The sequence below is a fragment of the Heterodontus francisci genome, chromosome 34, assembly GCF_036365525.1.
Source record: "Heterodontus francisci isolate sHetFra1 chromosome 34, sHetFra1.hap1, whole genome shotgun sequence".
Taxonomy (NCBI): Eukaryota; Metazoa; Chordata; class Chondrichthyes; order Heterodontiformes; family Heterodontidae; genus Heterodontus; species Heterodontus francisci.
Genome location: NC_090404.1, coordinates 6,109,283 through 6,128,267, shown reverse-complemented (window position 1 = coordinate 6,128,267; position 18,985 = coordinate 6,109,283). Strand labels below are relative to the sequence as shown.

Below are 18,985 nucleotides of genomic sequence, written 5' to 3'. Positions count from 1 at the left end.
AAGGAATTTCTTCTCTCAGTGGGTGGTGAATCTCTGGAATTCTCTACCTCAGAGTTGCAGAGGCTAAGTCACTAAATGTATTTAAGGAGGAGGTAGATAGATTTTTGAAATCTCGGGGAGTCGAGGGGTATGTGGAGCAGGCCCAAAAGAGGAGTTGAGGCCTGGGACAGATCAACCATGATCTTATTGAATGGCAGGGCAGGCTTGAGGGGTTCAATGGCCTACTCCTGCTCCTATTTCTTATGTTCTTATGTTGAACTTGTATAAGACAATACTTCGTCCTCAGCTGGAGTGTTGCGTCCAATTCTGGGAAAGTTTTCCACTTGTGGAAAAACGTGAGGGAATTGGAGAGAGTAAAGAGATTCAGAAGAATGGTTCCAGGGATGAGCAATTTCAGTTATGAAGATAGATTGGAGTAGTTAGGACTGTTTTCCTTGGAGGAGAAGGCTGAGAGGCGATTTGATAGAGCTATTCAAAATCATGAGGGGTCTGGACAGAATACATAGAGACACTGTTTCCGCTCGTGAAAGAATCGCGAACGGGAGGGCACAGACGTCAAGTATTTGATAAGGGAAGCAAAAGTGACATGAGGATAAACTTCACGCAGTGAGTGGTTAAGGTCTGGAATGCACTGCCTGAGAACGTGGTGGGTCAGGTTCAATTGAAGCAGTCAAAAAGGAATTAGACAGTTATATGAAAAGGAAGAATGTGCAGGGTTATGGGGAGAAGGCAGGGGAATGGAACTGAGGGATTTGCTCTTTGAGAGTAGGTGCGGACACGATGGGCCGAATGGCCTCCTTCTGCTCTGTAACAATTCTGTGATTCTTTTCTTTCTTGTTAGCCCAAAGCTGTAAATCCCCGTTCCACACACTCTCCCTTCTCCCTGTGCTGAAGTCCAACGTCATCGCACCATCTCTTTCCTCCACTGCCAGTTTTCTCCCTCCCTCTACTCTGACTGGGTTCAGTTCTCCAGCCCCTGTGCTGCAGAGTGAGAATCAAATCAATGAGTCAATGATTTTCTCTCCTGGTCACTGGGAGGCTGAAGCCCCGCCTCCTGTGTCGTCACCAAGATGGCCGCGCCTGCGTTCTGCTCCTCGCTCAACAAAGATGGCGGCCATTGACCTGAAACTGTTCTCGGGAAAAAGCCTCGGACCTGCAAACGCGGGACCTGAAGGTTCTTATTCGGGGCTTGCGGCCTGCACCAGGTGTTTCTGAAATCTCCCCGCGTACCCGCCGGCTCCATTTCTCCCCGCGATAAAAAAGTCTCCAGCATCACACAGCTGTGATCAAAGTGACACTGCGCATGCTTTAGATACAGTTCGGTACTGCGCCTGCGCGCAATAAATGTTCGGTCATCGCTCCGCCAGGCTCAGAGATGAAGGCCATCTTTGTGAGGGGAGACAAAGCGGGACAAGTAAACTAACATTAATATTTAAATATACCTACATAATATTTTGCCCAAATGACGTCCATCCCAGTTTGCAAAAGACAATTTTTTTTTTTACACAATCTGCAATATTGTGAATTGTCCATATAGGGAGTGGTGTCCATCTTTCTAACGGTCAGTGGCGCTTCATTCCGTCTGCCTCAATGGCGTTGGAGCAGGTTTGCGCGGCGACTGTTGAACGGTGAACGGTCGCCGGCGTTGCCATGGCTGCGGGGGCGGGGCTTGGTAACGGCGCGCGCCGGCACAGGTGGGCCATCGAACTCGAGCTGAGCAGCAGCAGGTGAGTGGCCAGGAGCAAGGCCGCGGAGAGAGCCTGGGGCTCGAGTGGGAGACGGCAGCCCCCTTTCCTGGGGAGGACAGCACTCTGACTGGGGCCATCCAAAACACTGAAACACGGGGATTTTCATGTCACAGCCTTTGAGGGGGAGGCAATGGCTGCGAGAAAACCTGGTTGATAATTACTGAGCTTGGATGGGTTTTGGTGTCTCCAGTGGGTGGGCTTCAGATTTTCCACCAGTCCCTTTGAGGAAAGGACTGGCTGCAAGTTTTTACTAATTCATTCTTGGGATGTGGGCATCGCTGGTAAAGCTGGTATTTATTACCCTGTCCCTAGTCTCCCCTTGAGAAGATGCTGGTGGTGGGCGGCCGCCTCCTTGAACCGGTTTCATACGACTGAGTGGCTAGTTCAACCACTTCAGGGGCAGTTAATAGTCACCCATGTTAGTGTAAGACTTCAGTCACATATACAGGCCCAGACCGGGTAAGGACAGCAGGTTTCCATCTCTCAACGGGCATTAATGAACCAATTTTATGTTAATTGTGAAAAAGCGGACTGTTTGTGGGATAAAAACAAGAAATGCTGGAGCCACTCAGCAGGTCTGGCAGCTTCTGTGAAAAGAGAAGCAGAGTAGAGCGATTGGACGTCCATAGTGAAGAGGAGGCGGTTGGGACCAGGAAACTGGAAATTGTCAAAATGACGTAGGGCGTCAGAAGAGTCACGGATGTAGGTGGGAAGAGACTGGACCAGCGGAGAAAAGATAGTCAAGATAGAAAGAAATAAGTTCAGTGGGGCAGGAACAGGCTGACACAATCGGTCAATATGGTAGCAATATGGTCAATGATCAGAATGTGACAGGAAGGGTTAGAGGGTACAAGAATGAGTGCACCAGCAAATAAGGTCAGAGCAGGGAACAATGGTAAAAAGACAAAATTGAAGGCACTTTATCCGAATACACACAGCATTCATTACAAGATGGATGAATTGATATCATACCCATTCATTTCTATTTGTGCTATGATCGCCATTTCAGAGACGTGGTTGCAAGGTGACCAAGGCTGGGAACTAAATATTTGAGTATTTGACATTTCAAAAGGTTAGGAAGAAAGGAAAAGGAGGTGGGGTAGCTCTATTAATAAAGGCTGAGATCAGTACAGTAGTGCGAAATGATCTTGGCTCGGATGATCAAGATGTAGAATCAGTTTGGGTGGAGATAAGAAATAGCAAAGGAAAAAAGTCACTGGTGGGAGTAGTTTATCGGCCCCTAACAGTAGCTAACACTGTAGGATAGAATATAAATAAAGAAATAATGGGGGCTTGTAGGAAAGGAACTACAATAATTGTGTGTGATTTTAATCTTCATAGAGATTGGACTAAACGAATTGGCAAAGGTAGCCTGGAGGATGAGTTCATCGAGTGTATTGGGCCAGTTTCTTGGAACCAACCCAGGAGCAGGCTGTTTTAGACCTGGTAATGTGTAATGAGACAGGATTAATAAATGACCTCATAGTAAAGGATCCTCTAGGCAAGAATTATCATAACATGATAGAATTTCTCATTGAGTTTGTGGTTGAGAAGTTTGGGTCTGACACTAGTGTCTTAAACTTAAATAAAGGCAATTACAAGGGTATGAAGACAGAGTTGGCTAAAGTGGACTGGGAAAATAAGTTAAAAGGTAAGAGAATAGAGAAGCTGTGGCAGACATTTAAGGAGGTAGTTCATAACTCTCAACACGATATAGTCCATTGAGAAAGAAAGACTCTGAGAAGGATGGAGCAACTGTGGCTAAGTAAGGGAGTTAAGGATGGTTTCGAATTGAAAAATAAGGCATACATTGCTGCAAAGATTAGTGGTAGGCTGGAAGATTGGGAAAAGTTTAGAAATCAAGCAGAGGATGACTACAAAAAGTGAAATTAGAATGAGTAAACTAGCAAGTTTATAAAAACCGACAGTAAAAGCTTTTCCAAATATATAAAAAGGAAGAGAGTGGCTAAAGTAAGTGTTGGTGTCTTAGAGGATGAGACTGGAGAATTAATAATGGGAAACAAAAAATGGCAGAGACTTTGAACAAGTATTTTGTATCTGCCTTCACAGTAGAAGACACAAAAAGCATCCCAAGAATGGCTGCATTTGCTAACAACGCGACCGCGATAACGTCATCGGCGCATGCGCTAACCAGTCCTGGCAAGCCGGAACGCAGCACATGCGCAGAGAGCAGGAGACCGTCAGCGTATGTGCACACCGCGGCGCAGCCTGATGACGTCAGTGGCGGCCAGCGTTGTCAGGAATCACTTTGCCCAAGAATAGCAGAAAATCAAGAGGCAAAAGGGAGGGAGTAACTGAAAACCATCACCAGAGAAAAAGTACTCGGGAAAACTAATGGATCTAAAGGTTGACAAGTCCCTTGGACCTGATGGCCTGCATCCTAAGGTCTTAAAAGAAGTGGCTACTGAGATAGTGGATGCATTGGTTTTAATCATCCACAATTCTCTGGATTCTGGAAAGGTCCCAGCGGATTGGAAAACAGCGAATGTAACACCTCTATTCAAGAAAGGGGGCGACAAAGAGGGAAACTATAGGCCAGTTCGCCTAATACCTGCCATTGGGAAAATGCTAGAATCCATCATTACGGAAGTAGTAGCAGGACATTTAGAAAATCATAATGCAATCAGGCAGAGTCAACCTGGTTTTATGAAAGGGAAACCATGTTTGACAACTTAATAGCACTCTTTGATGTAACAAGCAGGGTGGACATGAGGAACCAGTAGATGTGCATTTTCTGCTGGAGCCTATTCAAACTACGAGAGCCCAGTGCACAGGCGCAGAGGTGGACTGCATCTGGAGCAGGCGCAGTGTCTCTTTGATCAGAACTGTGCGAGTGCTGGAGAGGCTTTTGCAGCGGGTGAGAGTCGGCAGGGCGCAGGGGAGGAATGGAGCCAGCAGGTGGGCAGGGAGGCTTCAGAAACACCTGGTATAGGCCGCAAGCTCTGAATAAGAGGTTCCAGGTCCCGACTTTGCAGCTCTGAGGCTTTATCCCCAGGAGCAGATCCAGGTTAATGGCCGCCAAGTTGATTGAACGGGGAGCAGAGTGCATGTGTGGCCATTTTGGTGATGACAGAGTGGGCTTGCCTTCAGAGTCCCAGTGACAAAGGAGAGAGAATGATTGAAAGGACACAGTTGACACATGAGCAGTTTCCTAGAACCAGTTCACCGTTGCCAGGACTGTGTTGCACAGATGCACATGGTCTGTGTGCGTGCTGACGTCTTCACGCTGCGGCAGTTGCTTGGTGATGTCATCCCACTCACAATATTTATTTAGAGATACAGCACTAAAACAGGCCCTTCGGCCCACCAAGTCTGTGCCAACCATCAACCACCTATTTTATGCTAATCCTACATTAATCCCATATTCCCTACCATTTACCTACACTAGGGGCAATTTACAATGGTCAATTTACCTATCAATCTGCAAGTCTTTGGCTGTGGGAGGAAACGGAAGCACCCGGTGGAAACCCATGCAGTCACAGGGAGAACTTGCAAACTCCACACAGGCAGTATCCAGAATCGAACCCGGGTCGCTGGAGCTGTGAGGCTGCGGTGCTAGCCACTGCGCCACTGTGCGATTTTTGAAACCTCTGACCCTGGGGTTTCTGAGATCTTTCCAGCTGCAGGCTCCAGCAGGAGGTTTTAAATTTAAAAACAGTGAACTAGTTGTTGAGGTGATAATTTTTAACAATTTAGAACTTTTAGTGCTATGTTGTGTTTATCTGTGAGAGGTTCCATGGCTCTGGGGCTGATGTGCTCCTTTGCTGTGGATCTGAATCCATATCCATCCATTATCACTTCTGCCATTGTCTAACTTTCTCTCCCTCTAATAATGGCTGTATTTTAGACATGTTTGGTATTTTGTTGTTACTTCTGCCAACCATGACTAAATGAGGTTTCTGTTGCTGCCCATCCACTGCTGGATTACCAGCTTTATCTTCCCACAGTATCTTTCATGGTCAGGAATTGTTTTGCCTGTGCTATAGTCCATTTTCCTTCCACTTCTGAGCTTATGTTGACCATCAAATTCTGCACTGTTTTTATTCCCTATAGTTCATTCTGCACACCCTGAAACATCAACTCTGTTTCTCTCTCTACATATGCTGCCTGATCTGCTTATTTATTTCCAGCAATTTTTCCTCTTTATTTCAGATTTCCAGCATCCACAGTATTTTGCTTTTGTTTTATGGCAGCCATTGCTCGCAGCACTAAGTCTAGAAACACAGTCAGACCAATGAAGAGCCTATTTGTATCGGGGTGAGTGTTGGATGTGGAAGTCGGTCCCTGTGTGGGTTTTTTTGTAGCTTCAGTTTGAGCTGGAGTGCAGATGGAGGAGAAGCTGCTGGTTTTAATCCCGAGTACTTTTCAGCCCAGTTGGGCCCAACAATTTCTGATGTGGGACTGTCAAGGGAGACAGATTCTAAGGTAGATTAGATTCCTAAACAGACATTGGCCGTACAGTGTAAAGATAATTGTTTTCGGAAAAAATATTTCTGTAGAGGCTTTTAATCCATTTTACATATGCAGATGCTTTAACTTCATTCTCGGGATATGGACCTCACGAGTATTAGATGAAAGGAAGTGGCTTATAAGATTGCAAGAAAAAGTGGTAAGGCTGAGGATTGGGAGCAATTTAGAATCCAGCAAGGATGACCAAGGAACTGATAAAGAAAGGGAAAAGAAAAAATGAATGCAAACTAGTGGGAAACAAAAAGGCAGACTGTAAAAGATTCTTTAGGTATGCAGAGGAAGATACAGAAAAACTCCCAGAAATAATAGGGAACAAAGGGACTTGTGAAATTGAGGAACTGAAGGAAATCAGTATTAATAAAGAGATAGTACTCAAAAAAAAAAATTAACTGGATTGCAGGTTGGTAAATCCCCGGGACCAGACGAGCTACATCCCACAGTGTTGAAGGAGGTGGCGATAGAGATAGTGGTTGCATTGGTGGTTATCTTTCAAAATTTTATAGATTCTGGAAAGATTCCTGCAGACTGGAAAGTGGCAAATGTAACCCCACTCTTTAAGAAAGGAAGGAGAGATAAAACAGGGAACTACAGACCTGTTAGTTTGATGTCAGTAGTAAGCAGAATGTTAGAATCTATTATAAAGAATGTGATAACTAAACACTTCGAAATAATCTGATTGGACAGAGTCAACATGGATTTATGAAAGGGAAATGATGTTTGACAAACCTGTTGGAGTTTTATGAGGATGCTGCTTGTAGCATAGATAAAGGAGAACCAGTGGATGTGGTGTATTTGGATTTTCAGAAGGCTTCTGATAAGGTCCTGCACAGGAGGTTAGTAAACAAAATTAGAGCACATGGGATTGGTAATATACTGATTGAGAATTGGTTAACAGACAGAAAACAGAGAGTAGGAATAAACGGATCGTTCTCAGGGTGGCAGGCTGTTACTTGTGGGGTACCGCAAGGATCAGTGCTGGGGCCACAGCTGTTCTCAATCTACATAAATGATTTGGATGTTTTTCTTCATTCGTTCATGGGTGTCGCTGGCTAGCTCAGCATGTATTTCCCATCCCTAATTGCCCTCGAGAAGGTGGTGGTGAGCCACTGCCTTGAGCCGCCGCAGTCCATGTGGGGTAGGCACACCCACAGTACTGTTGGGAAGGGTGTTCCAGGATTTTGACCCAGCGATAGTGCAGGAATGGCGATATAGTTCCAAGTCAGGATGGTATGTGGCTTGGAGGGAAACTTGCAGGTGGTGGTGTTCCCATGCAACTGCTGCCCTTGTCCTTCTCCATGGTAGAGGTCGCGGGTTTGGAAGATGCTGTCTAAGGAGCCTTGGTGCATTGCTACAGTGCATCTTGTAGATGCTGCCACTGTGCGTCAGCGGTGGAGGGAATGAATGTTTGTGGATGGGGTTCCAGTCAAGCAGGCTGCATTACCCTGGAAAATGTCGAGCTTCTCGAGTATTGTTGGAGCTGGTGGAGAGTATTTAATTACACTCCTGACTTTTCAATAGTAATCCCCAGGATGTTGATAGTGGGGGATTCAGCGATCATAATGCCATTGAATGCCAAGGGGAGATGGTTAGATGCTCTTATATTTGAGATAGTCAATGCCCGGCACTTGTGTGGCGTGAATGTTACTTGCCACTTCTCAGCTGAAGCCTGGATATTGTCCACCTCTTGCTGCATTTCTACATGGACTGCTTCAGTATCTGAGGAGTCATGAATGGTGCTGAATATTGTGCAATCATCAGCGAACATCCCCACTTCTGACCTTATGACTGAGGACAGTCATTGATGAAGCAGCTGAAGATGCTTGGGCCTCGGACACTACCCTGAGGAACTCCTACAGTGATATCCTGGAGCTGAGATGATTGACCGCCAACAACCACAACTATCTTCCTTTGCGCAAGGTATGACTCCAGCCAGTGGAGTGTTTTCCTCCGATTTCCATTGACCTCAGTTTTGCTAGGGCTCCTTGATGCCATACTTGGTCAAATGCTGCCTTGATCTCAAGGGCAGTCACTCTCACCTCACCTCTTGAGTTCAGCTCTTTTGTCCATGTTTGAACCAAGGCTTAATGAGGTCAGGAGCTGAGTGGCCCTGGCGGAACCCAAACTGGGCGTCACTGAGCAGGATATTGATGAGCAAGTGCTGCTTGATATCACTGCCGATGACACCTTCCATCCCTTTACTGATGATTGAGAGTAGACTGATGGGGCGGTAATTGGCTGGGTCGGATTTGTCCTGTTTTTTGTGTACAGGATATACCTTGCCAATTTTCCACATTGCCGGGTGGATGTCAGTGTTGTAGCTGTCCTGGAACAGCTTGGCTTGGGGTGTGGCTAATTCTGGAGTGCAGGTCTTCAGTACTATTGACAGAATGTTGCCAGGACCCATAGCCTTTGCAGTATACAGTGCCTTCAGTCGTTTTTTGCATCTATGATGCTGGGGACTTCAGGAGGAGGCCAATTGTAATATTTCCAAATTTGCTGATGACATAAAACTCGGGAACGGAAGTTGCGAGGAGAATGCAAGGAAGCTTCAAAGAGACTTGGACAAGCTAAGTGAATGGGAAAGAACATGGCTGATGGAATATAATATGAATAAGTGTGAAGTTATCCACTTAGGTTGAAAAAACAAAAGGACAAGAGTATTTCTTAAATGGTGGTAGGTTGGGAAGTGTGATGTCCAAAGGGATCTGGGTGTCTTTGTTCATGAGTCACTTAAAGCTGGCATGCAGGTGCAGCAAGCAATTAGGAAGGCAAATGGTATGTTGGCCTTCATCGCAAGAGATTTTGAATACAGGAGTAAAGAAGTCTTGCTGCAATTGTATAGAGCCTTGGTGAGACCGCAGCTGGAATATTTTGTTTAGTTTTGGTCTCCTTATCTAAGGAAGGATATACTTGCCATAGAGGGGATACAACGGAGGTTCACCAGACGAATCCCTGGAATGGGGGGATTGTCTTATGATGAGAGATTGAGGAAACTGGGCCTGTATTCTCTGAGAGGCGATCTCATTGAAACTTACAAAATTCTTACAGGGCTTGATAGTGTGAATGTAAATAGGATGTTTCCCATGGCTGGTGAGTCTAGACCAGGGAACATAGTTTCAGAATAAGGGGTAGGCCATTTAAGTCTGAGATGAGGAATTTCTGGACTCAGAGGGTGGTGAATCTTTGGAATTCTCTACCCCAGAGGGCTGTGGAAGCTCAATCATTGAGCATGTTCAAGACAGAAATCGATAGATATTTGGATACTGACGACATCAAGGGATATGGGGATAGTGTGGGAAAGTGTTGTTGGGGTAGATGATCTGCCATGATCTGATTGAATAGTGGAGCAGGCTCGGCGGGCTGAATGGCCTACTCCTGCTCCTATGTCCCTCAACGTAAAAGAGTATTATTTTAGTAACAAGTTTTTCTGTAGAGGTTCTAATCCATTTTACATAGACAGATTTTTTTTACTTTGTTCTCAGGATATGGACATCATGAACAAGACCAGCACACATTCTCAATCACCATTTGCCCATTGAGAAGCTGATGTTGGGCTGCCTTCTTGATCCGCTGTAGTCCGTGTGGTGAAGGTGCTCCCACAATGCTGTTAGGTAAGGAGTTAAGGATTTTCAGCCAGTGATAGTGAAGGAGCGACAGTATATATCAAAATCAACAAAATCAACTTGTATTTATGTCACACCTTTAATGTAATAAAACATTCCAAAGCTTTTCACAGGAGTGTTATAAAGTCACAGAGAGATATGAGGGCAGTTGACCAGAAGCTTGGTTAGTGAGGTAGGTTTTAAGTAGCATCTTAAAGAAGGAAAGAGAGGTAGAGAGCCGGTGAGATTCAGGGAGAGAAGCAGCAGAGGCAGTTTTATATGGGTTTAGTGTAACTTCCCGGCCTTTGTACACAATGTCACTAGTTATCAAGTCCAGGTTCCCATATACTTTATTAACTGCTTTGCTTACCTGTCCTACCGCCTTCAAAGATTTGTGCCCAAACAACACAGGTCTGCCCATTTTGCACCCCATTTAAAATTGTACCATTTAGCTTATGTCTTCTCCTTATTCTTCCTACTATTTACTAACACAGCAGCACAGTCACACCAGAGGGAGACAGTTCATATGTAAATAGCGGGTAGCAAGAGGTGGGGTGGGGCCTATTGGGGACAATGAGGGTAATATATGCTTAGAGGCACAGGGCAAGGCGAGAATACTTGAGTACTTTTTATCAGTGTTCATTAAAGAAGAGGATGCTGGCAAAACATCAGTAGAAGTAGAGGTAATGAAAGGGATGAAAATTGATAGGATATACCAGAAAGGTTGGCTATGCTTAGGCTAGAGAAGTCACTTGGTCTGGATGGCTTGCGTCCCAGGTTGCTAAAGGAAGTGGAGATTGTGCAAGGGCTTGCCATATTCTTCCAATCTTCCCTAGATATGGGGAGGTGCCAGGCGATTGGAGAATGGCAAATGTGACGGTTTTGTTCAAGAAAGGGTGTAAGGACATTCCTAGTAACTACAGGCTGGTCAGTTTAACATCACTGGTGGGTAAGGTTTTAGAAACAATAATCGGGGGAAAACAAATCAACACTTGGTGAGTTTTATGTTAATTAAGGAGAGCCAGCAGGGCTTTGTAAAAGGCAGATCATGTTTGACTAATTGGGGTTTTTGATGAAGTAACAGAAGATTGAAGGGAATGCAGTGGATGTTGGCCATATTATTATGACCGAGGCGGGAAGAGTGCACTGTTAATTCAGTCCCATTTCTCCATAGGTCACAACATATATTTTTAAATCTTCCCACTTACCGAAACTATCAATCAAATATTCTACTTTTCCCCAGAATAAAGCACACCAACCAGGTTTCTTTAATAAACAACAAAATTGTCATTTACTATATCCCAAGTTTTAATCAATAATAAAGTAAAACATCCACGCGAATTGAAATATTAAAGCTCCTTATTTTTATCCTAGCCCTCATACACACTCACATACACAACCGATTAAACAGGAAAAAAAAAGGATTTTTGTTGACAGCTGTTACAAAGAAATGGAAGGAATAAAAAAATTATACTGAAGACAAAATATAGAAGCCCTTTGTTTTGGTGAGGTGTCTCAAAAGTGAATAGGTGGCTGCCACGAGGAATCTTTTTGATGTGCAGTCTGTTTGGGTAGGCGTTTAAAGAAATTCAACTACAGAAGGCTTCACATAGGTCTTACATTAGGTGTGCAGCAACAAAGGTTTCAGATCTCTCACATTCGATGCAAAGTTCTTTTAAAGATGCATAGTTTCTGCAAACATTCAGGATTTCTTCAAAATATAGGAGGCAACAGTACCACTTCATACAGGATTTACTTTTAAAGAGCAGGAATTCTTCAAAGAGAAGTAACAGTTGTCTGGATTTTCTTCCGTTCTCCTGGCAGGTCAATAAGCAAACTCCAACTCTCCTCAACTGGCTTTTTTCTAACAATTAAAATGAAACTTATAAACAATTGGAAACCTCGTAACAATATAGGTTTTAAGAAAGCATTTGGCAAAGTACAGCATCAAAAGCTGGTTAATAAAATTGAGGCTCATAGAATAGGAGAGTCAGTGTCAGCTTGGATTAAAAATAAAAATGGCTTTAGGACAGAAACAGCAAGTTGTGGTAAATGGCCGTTTTTCAGTCTGGAGGATGGTAGGCTGTGTGTTGCCCAAGGGTCGGTGCTAGGTCCACTGCTTTTTTAATATTAATAAATGACTTGGATATTGGAATACAGAGTAAAATTTCAAAATTTGTAGATGATACCAAACTTGGAAGTTTGGCAAACTGAGGATGACACCAGTTGACTGCAGCAGGACACGGATAGGCTAGCAGAATGAGCAGACAAGTGGCAGATGGCATTTAATACAGAGAAGTGTGAGGTGATGCATTTTAGCAGATGGAATAGGGAGAGTCAGATATACTTAATAGCACAGTTCTAAAGAGTGTACAGGGACAGAGGGAGCTGAGGGTTCATGTGCATATATCTTTGAAGGTGGCAGGACATATTGAGAGAGTAGTTAGCAAAGCATATGGGATCTTGGGCTTGGGTTTGAGTACAAAAGCAGGGACGTTGCGCTGAATCTTTATAAAGCTCTGGTTAGGCCCCAACTAGAGCATTGCTTCCAGTTCTGAGTTTTAGGAAGGATGTGAAGGTCCTTGAGAGGGTGCAGAGGAGATGTACCAGAATGGCTCCAGGGATGAGGGATTTTAGCTACAAAACCAGGTTGGGAAAGCTGCTGTAGTTCATGGAGCAAAGTAGATTGAGGGAAGATTTAATAGAGGTGTACAAGACTAGGGTAGACTCTTGAGGTAAATAAACTTGCAGGGCTACGGGCATATAGAGCGGGAGAGTGGGACTGACTGGATAGCTTTACAAGAGAACTGGCATGGACTCAATGGGCTGAATGGCTTCGTTCGATGCTGTAATGACGGAGTTCAAGTGTGCGAAGGGATTTACTCCGTTTTCCCATCAAATAACACACAGGTTTTAAAAGCTGAAAAGATTTGATGGATGATCAGCACATTTTTGCTGCAGAGAGGCTGTTGAAATGTTGTGCATGTAGGAAGAGATTTGTTTGTTCACCTCACCTGCTGACAGACCAGGGAGTTCTGCTGTTTCTACTATTACACCCAGTGTTAGGGTCTGAAGTTCTCTTCATGGATGATAAATACCTGGTTGTTCAAGATAATAGGGTGAACAGGTGTTGGGTGTTAATTGTATTCAGATGTATATATAAAGAGCCAGCCAGCACTGACTGGGTTGTTAGGAGTGGAGAAGTAAGTTCTGTGGCAAGCAATAAACAGTCTCGACCTAAGCTTCCTGGTCTCAGTGTCTTCACAAACAGGCTTGGAAGTTCTATAACACCCAGGACAGAATAATGGCACAGAGCCTGTGCACTTGTGTTTCTGTATCAATTGATCATTAATTTTATATCTTAGCCCATTGGCTCCAATCGCAATTGGATCACAACATTAATTTCTGTTCAGTAATGCCATCTTTCAATGGCAGAGCTGTTACCCAGCATTCCCCGTGGGGCAGAATGCCCCCTATCCTCATGACAGGAGCCCCTGCACAGGGGCGGTGTGAGCTGTGTCAAGAGCATACGCAGTGTGAATGCTGAAGCTGGACGGAAACGATCTTGTCAGATCCGCAGCGAGTGAGAAACTGCTGATTGCAGGAGAGGATTGGAGCCAGTGAGTGGGCAGGGAGGCTTCATAATCACCTGGTGTAGGCCTCAAACCTCGAATAAGAAGCTACTGGTCCGACATTTGCATTGAGTGGTGTGCCAGCAGTAGGGCTGCTCCCGGTGACAGGCCCAGGTTAGTGACCGCCATCTTTATAGGATGCAACGTTCAGTAGGCTGCATGCGCAGCCATCCTGGGCCAGGAAGCAGGAGAGAATGTTGTGAATTTCTATCCTGGACTGACAGTGATAGCTTTAGAAACTCCTTTTACAGGGCCTTAGAGGGGAGGATTTACACACAGCAAACTCAGAATCACAGAATTGTTAGAGCACAGAAGGAGGCCATTCGGCCCATCGTGTCTGCATCGGATCTCCGAGTGAGCAATTCACTTAGTACCATTCCCCCGCCGCCTTCCTATAACCTTGTGCATTCTTCCTTTTCAGGTAACTATCTAATTAAACATCAAAATTAATCACTTAATTTTTCTCTGCGTTGAACTTCATCTGCTGCTCGTCTGTCCATTCCACGAGCTTGTTTATGTTGTTTTGAAGTTCTATAGTATCCTCCTCACAGTTGACAATGCTTCCAAGTTTCATCTCATCTGCAAATTTTGCAATTGTGTCCCAACTGAAACCAAGAGAAATGTTTGTCTCTTCTGAATTTCTATCCTGCATGGACAGAGATGGCTTTTGTAAACTGAGAGATTACAGCTGTTGGAATAGATTGAACAGGTTGGAGCTTTTTTTATTTAGAAAACGGCCAGGGAATGATGTTTCTAGGGGCGGCGCAGTGGTTAGCACCGCAGCCTCACAGCTCCAGCGACCCGGGTTCAATTCTGGGTACTGCCTGTGTGGAGTTTGCAAGTTCTCCCTGTGTCTGCGTGGGTTTCCTCCGGGTCCTCTGGTTTCCTCCCACATGCCAAAGACTTGCAGGTTGATAGGTAAATTGGCCATTAGCAATTGCCCCTAGTATAGGTAGGTGGTAGGGAAATATAGGGACAGATGGGGATGTGGTAGGAATATGGACTTAGTGTAGGATTGGTATAAATGGGTAGTTGATGGTCGGCACAGACTCGGTGGGCCAAAGGGCCTGTTTCAGTGCTGTATCTCTTTTTTAAAAAAAAAGACTTAACAGTGACGTGATCGAGCTGTTTAAAATTATCAGTGTTGGACAGGGTAGACATGGAGTGAATGTTTCCACTTGTGAATGAATCCAACTCTCGGGGCCATGAATTCTTCTTTGGCCTCCTTGTTTCAAGAGACAATGGGTAAGCGCCTGGAGGTGGTCAGTGGTTTGTGAAGCAGCGCCTGGAGTGTCTATAAAGGCCAATTCTAGAGTGACAGACTCTACCACAGGTGCTGCAGAAAAATTTGTTTGTCGGGGCTGTTACACAGTTGGCTCTCCCCTTACGCTTCTGTCTTTTTTCCTGCCAACTGCTAAGTCTCTTTGACTCGCCACACTTTAGCCCCGCCTTTATGGCTGCCCGCCAGCTCTGCAGCCATGGAGTGAATGTTTCCACTTGTGATTGAGTCCAACTCTAGGGGCCATGAATACAGTTACCAATAAATCCAATGGGGAAATAAGGAGAGAATGTGGAAGTGGTTGAGGCAAATAGTTGAGATGCTTTCAAAAGGAAACTAGATGAAAACATGAGAAAAAAGGGAATAGAAAGGTCTGCTGAAAGGTTGAAATGAAGTAGATGGGATGGGAGCAGACACATGAGGTGTATAAGCATCTGTTGGACTGATTGGCCTGTTTGTGTACTGTGTGTTCTATGTCATTCTATGTAATCTCCTTTTGCAGGGGATTAGAAAGGGAGGATTTGCAGACGGGCAACTCAAATCAAACATCAACATCAGTATCTGACGGAGTCAGTCGATCATCAAACCCGAATATCATCATTCTTTGAATGTGGAAGGAGAAATGTTTGTTCTGTCCGCGAAAAAAAATTTCAAACATCAGTGTGACCGGAAAAGCACTGAGACACGCACACCCAAGTGAGAGTGTTCCAGTGCACTGACAGTGGAAAGAGCTTTAACTAGTTCCACAGCCTGAAAAAACAACATACCAGTGGGGAGAAACTGTACATGTGTTGTGTGTGTGGCCAAGGCTTCAACTAAACATCCAACCTGGAGAGACACAAGGACACCTGCAACACGGAGAAACCGTGGAAATGTGGGGACTGTGGGAAGGGATTTAGTTACCCGTCCCAGCTGGAAATTCATCAACGCAGTCACACTGGGGAAAGGCCATTCACCTGCTCCGTGTGTGGGAAGGGATTCACTAAGTCAGCCAACCTCCTGACACATCAACTTGTTCACACTGATAAGAGACCCTTTAAATGTTCTGACTGTGAGAAGAGATTTAAAAGCAAAAATGAGCTGCTGCAACATCAACGTACTCACACTGGGGAGAGGCCCTTCACCTGCTCCGTTTGTACGAAGGGATTCACTAAACCATTCAACCTGCTGACACACCAGCGAGTTCACACTGGGGAGAAGCTATTCACCTGCTCCGTGTGTGGAAAGGGATTCACTCAGTCGTCCAACCTCCTAAGACACCAACTTGTTCACACAGATAAGAGACCTTTTGAATGTTCTGACTGTGAGAAGAGATTTAAAAGTAAAAATGAGCTGCTGCAACACCAACGTACTCACACTGGGGAGAGGCCGTTCACCTGCTCTGAGTGTGGGAAGGGATTCACTCGATTATCCAACCTTCTGATACACCAGCAAGTTCTCAAAGGGGAGAGACCGTTCACCTGCACTGAGTGTGGGAAGGAATTCACTCGATTATCCAACCTTCTGATACACCAGCGAGTTCACACAGGGGAGAGACCGTTCATCTGTTCTGTATGTGGGAAGGGATTCACAGCGACATCCCACCTCACTGTACATCAACTTGTTCACACTGATAAGAGACCTTTTGAGTGTTCTTACTGTGAGAAGAGATTTAAAAGTAAAAGCAATCTGTTGGCACACCAGCGAGTTCACACCGGGGAGAAGCCGTTCACCTGCTCTCAGTGTGGGAAGGGATTTGCTAATTCAAATAATCTGCTGAGACACCTGCAAGTTCACAAGTGACTGCAGGGACTGGATTCTGCTGTTATTGCTGCTGTTAATTACATTTAGAGCTGAATCATGACTGGAAGCCTTGTTTCCAGTTGGGTTTTCACAGGGCTCCATACTCGGCCGCTTGCTTTTCCTGGTATATATCAATGGTTTAGACTTCTGACCAAAAAATTGGTCGTGTGGTTGACAGTGAGGAAGAAAGCTGTAGACTCCAGCAAGATATCAGTGAACTGGTCAGGTGGACAGAAAATTGGCAAATGGAATTCAACATGGAGCAGTGTGAGGTTATGCATTTGGGGAGGGCAAACAAGGCAAGTGGATGGTTGGATCCTGCAAAGTGTAGAGAAACAGGAGGACCTATGGACCAATGTCCATAGATCATTGAAGGTAGCAGGACAAGTAGATAAAGTGGTCAAGAAGGCGTACGGGATACTTTCCTTTATTAGTGGAGGTGTTGGCATAGTGGTAATGTCACTGGACTAGTAATCCAGGGGTCCAGACTAATGCTCAGGGGACATGGGTTCAAATCCCAGTGAGGGGGGATCTCATAGAAACCTATAAAATTCTAACAGGACTTGACAGGGTAGATACAGGAAGGATGTTCTCGATGGTGAGGGAGTCCAGAACCAGGGGTCATAGTCTAAGGATACGGGGTAAACCTTTCAGGATTGAGATGAGAAATTTCTTCACCCAGAGAGTGGTGAGCCTGTGGAATTCGCTACCACAGAAAGCAGTTGAGGCCAAAACATTGTATGTTTTAAAGAAGGAGTTAGATATAGCTCTTGGGGCAAAAGGGATCAAAGGATGTGGGAGAAAAGCGGGAACAGGTTACTGAGTTGGATGATCAGCCATGATCATTATGAATGGTGAACAATGGTGAAGGGCCTACTCCTGCTCCTAGTTTCTATGTTTCTAAAATCTCTCCAGATCTAATTAAACATCAACTTGTTGACTGACGAGTGACCATTTAGTTGTTCTCACTGTGAAAAGAGCTTTCGACAATCAATTCACCTGATTCAACATCAGCAAGTTCATACTGGGGAGAGACCACTTATCTGCTCCATGTGTGGAAAGGGATTCACTTCTTCATCCAACCTGGTGAGACACCAGCAAGTTCACACTGGGGAGAGGCCATTCACCTGCTCCCTGTGTGGGAAAGGATTTGCTCGATCATGTCACTCGCTGACATACCAGCGAGTTCACATGTAGCTGCAGGAGTTGGATTCTGATGTGAATCACATCCTTTGTTTTTGCAGATGTTAACAACCACTCTAACTGGGCTGGAGTTTAATATTCTGGATCTCTGTCAAATGAATCCATTTTAGTGGAAATACAGTGTATTGTGTTCTATATTTCTCCAGGATAAGAGGAGAGTAATTGACCTGTTAGCGATTGCTCCATTTTCAGGCCTTTTCTCCTTTCTAACTCTAGATTATTTCAGTTCTCGCACCTTCGGTTACTCTCGTGGACAAGTCCCAGCTTCTCTATACCTTCCAGAGTGTGTCTCCTGTCCTTGGGATCCAGGGAAGGTATCTGTAACATGCCCAGGACAACTGAACACAAAAGCCAATCTGTTAATCACTTTCAGCTACTGGACTTAGTGTGTGTCCCACAGCATCTCTCTCACCTTCAATGTGTGACTAGAGCATCATGTCTGCAAAAGTGATTTAAATTTAAATCCACTCAGGAAATATATTTAACTGGAGCCTGCAAGCTGATGAGACTCTTAAGCTGCCAGTGTGCTGCTGCACTCTGTGTATTTTACCTGAAATTAATATAACTGAACTTGGTTCCAGTGTAACCTTTGCTGTTTTGAAATGGTGTAGATTAACGAGCCTCACATCCTTGCTCATGTCTGCTGTAATTGTGTAGAAAAGGGATGTTTGAAGAGATTGTCTGTGTGGAGATGTAAAACAAGGAAACAGTATCTGTGTGTGATAGTGACACAGCCTTGTGCTCACAGTCAGAACAATGCACAGATATCCTTGTGGTTATGGTTTGACCAGGGGCAGATCATGAATGTAGTATAAAATTCAAATCTAAATATCGCCAGTGTTGAAGCAGCTTGTCGATCAGACCTGGGGAGAAGAGAGCTCTGAATCCACTGTATTATCTCTTATGCAGATCGGGTAACTATACTCTGTATTATTACAGTGCTGTTAATAAAGTCAGAAACAAGAGAATCTGTTGCCATGAGCTTGATTATCTGGTGTCTGAACCACAAGATTCAATATTTAGAGTTAACAAGATAACACCTCTTTTAAAAAAAATCTTATTTCTTAGGATGTGGGTGTCGCTGGCAGAGCAGCATTTGTTGCCCATCCCTGATTGCCCCTGAACTGAGTGACTTGCTAGACCATTTCAGAGGGCAGTTAAGAGTAGGTCACATTGTGGCTTTCTTGCTAATTTCCAGATTCAATTTAATCTAACAGGTGACTTGTCCATAACTACAACAAACCACTA

At 44.6% G+C, this 18,985-nt stretch overlaps 1 protein-coding gene, 1 long non-coding RNA gene and 1 gene segment (V, D, J or C); 2 read left to right on the top strand and 1 right to left on the bottom strand.

Annotated features, from left to right (window-relative positions):
- LOC137348969 (zinc finger protein 286A-like) overlaps nucleotides 1-1,722 on the bottom strand; it is a 63,240-nt gene extending 61,518 nt beyond the window's left edge. For 3 of the 5 annotated variants that reach the window (XM_068014210.1, XM_068014214.1, XM_068014211.1), the window contains exon 1: nucleotides 1,447-1,722. The gene's annotated coding sequence lies outside the window, so the exon portion shown is untranslated. The remainder of the gene's footprint in view (nucleotides 1-1,446) is intronic. The other 2 variants (XR_010969177.1, XR_010969178.1) reach the window with 1 other exon arrangement.
- Nucleotides 1-18,985, top strand: part of LOC137348552 (Ig heavy chain C region, secreted form-like) — a 703,592-nt gene that overhangs the window by 586,534 nt on the left and 98,073 nt on the right.
- On the top strand, nucleotides 1,216-18,722 carry LOC137348979 (uncharacterized). Its single transcript, XR_010969183.1, has 3 exons — nucleotides 1,216-1,727; nucleotides 9,722-9,850; nucleotides 17,954-18,722. It is a non-coding gene; the product is annotated as an uncharacterized lncRNA (long non-coding RNA).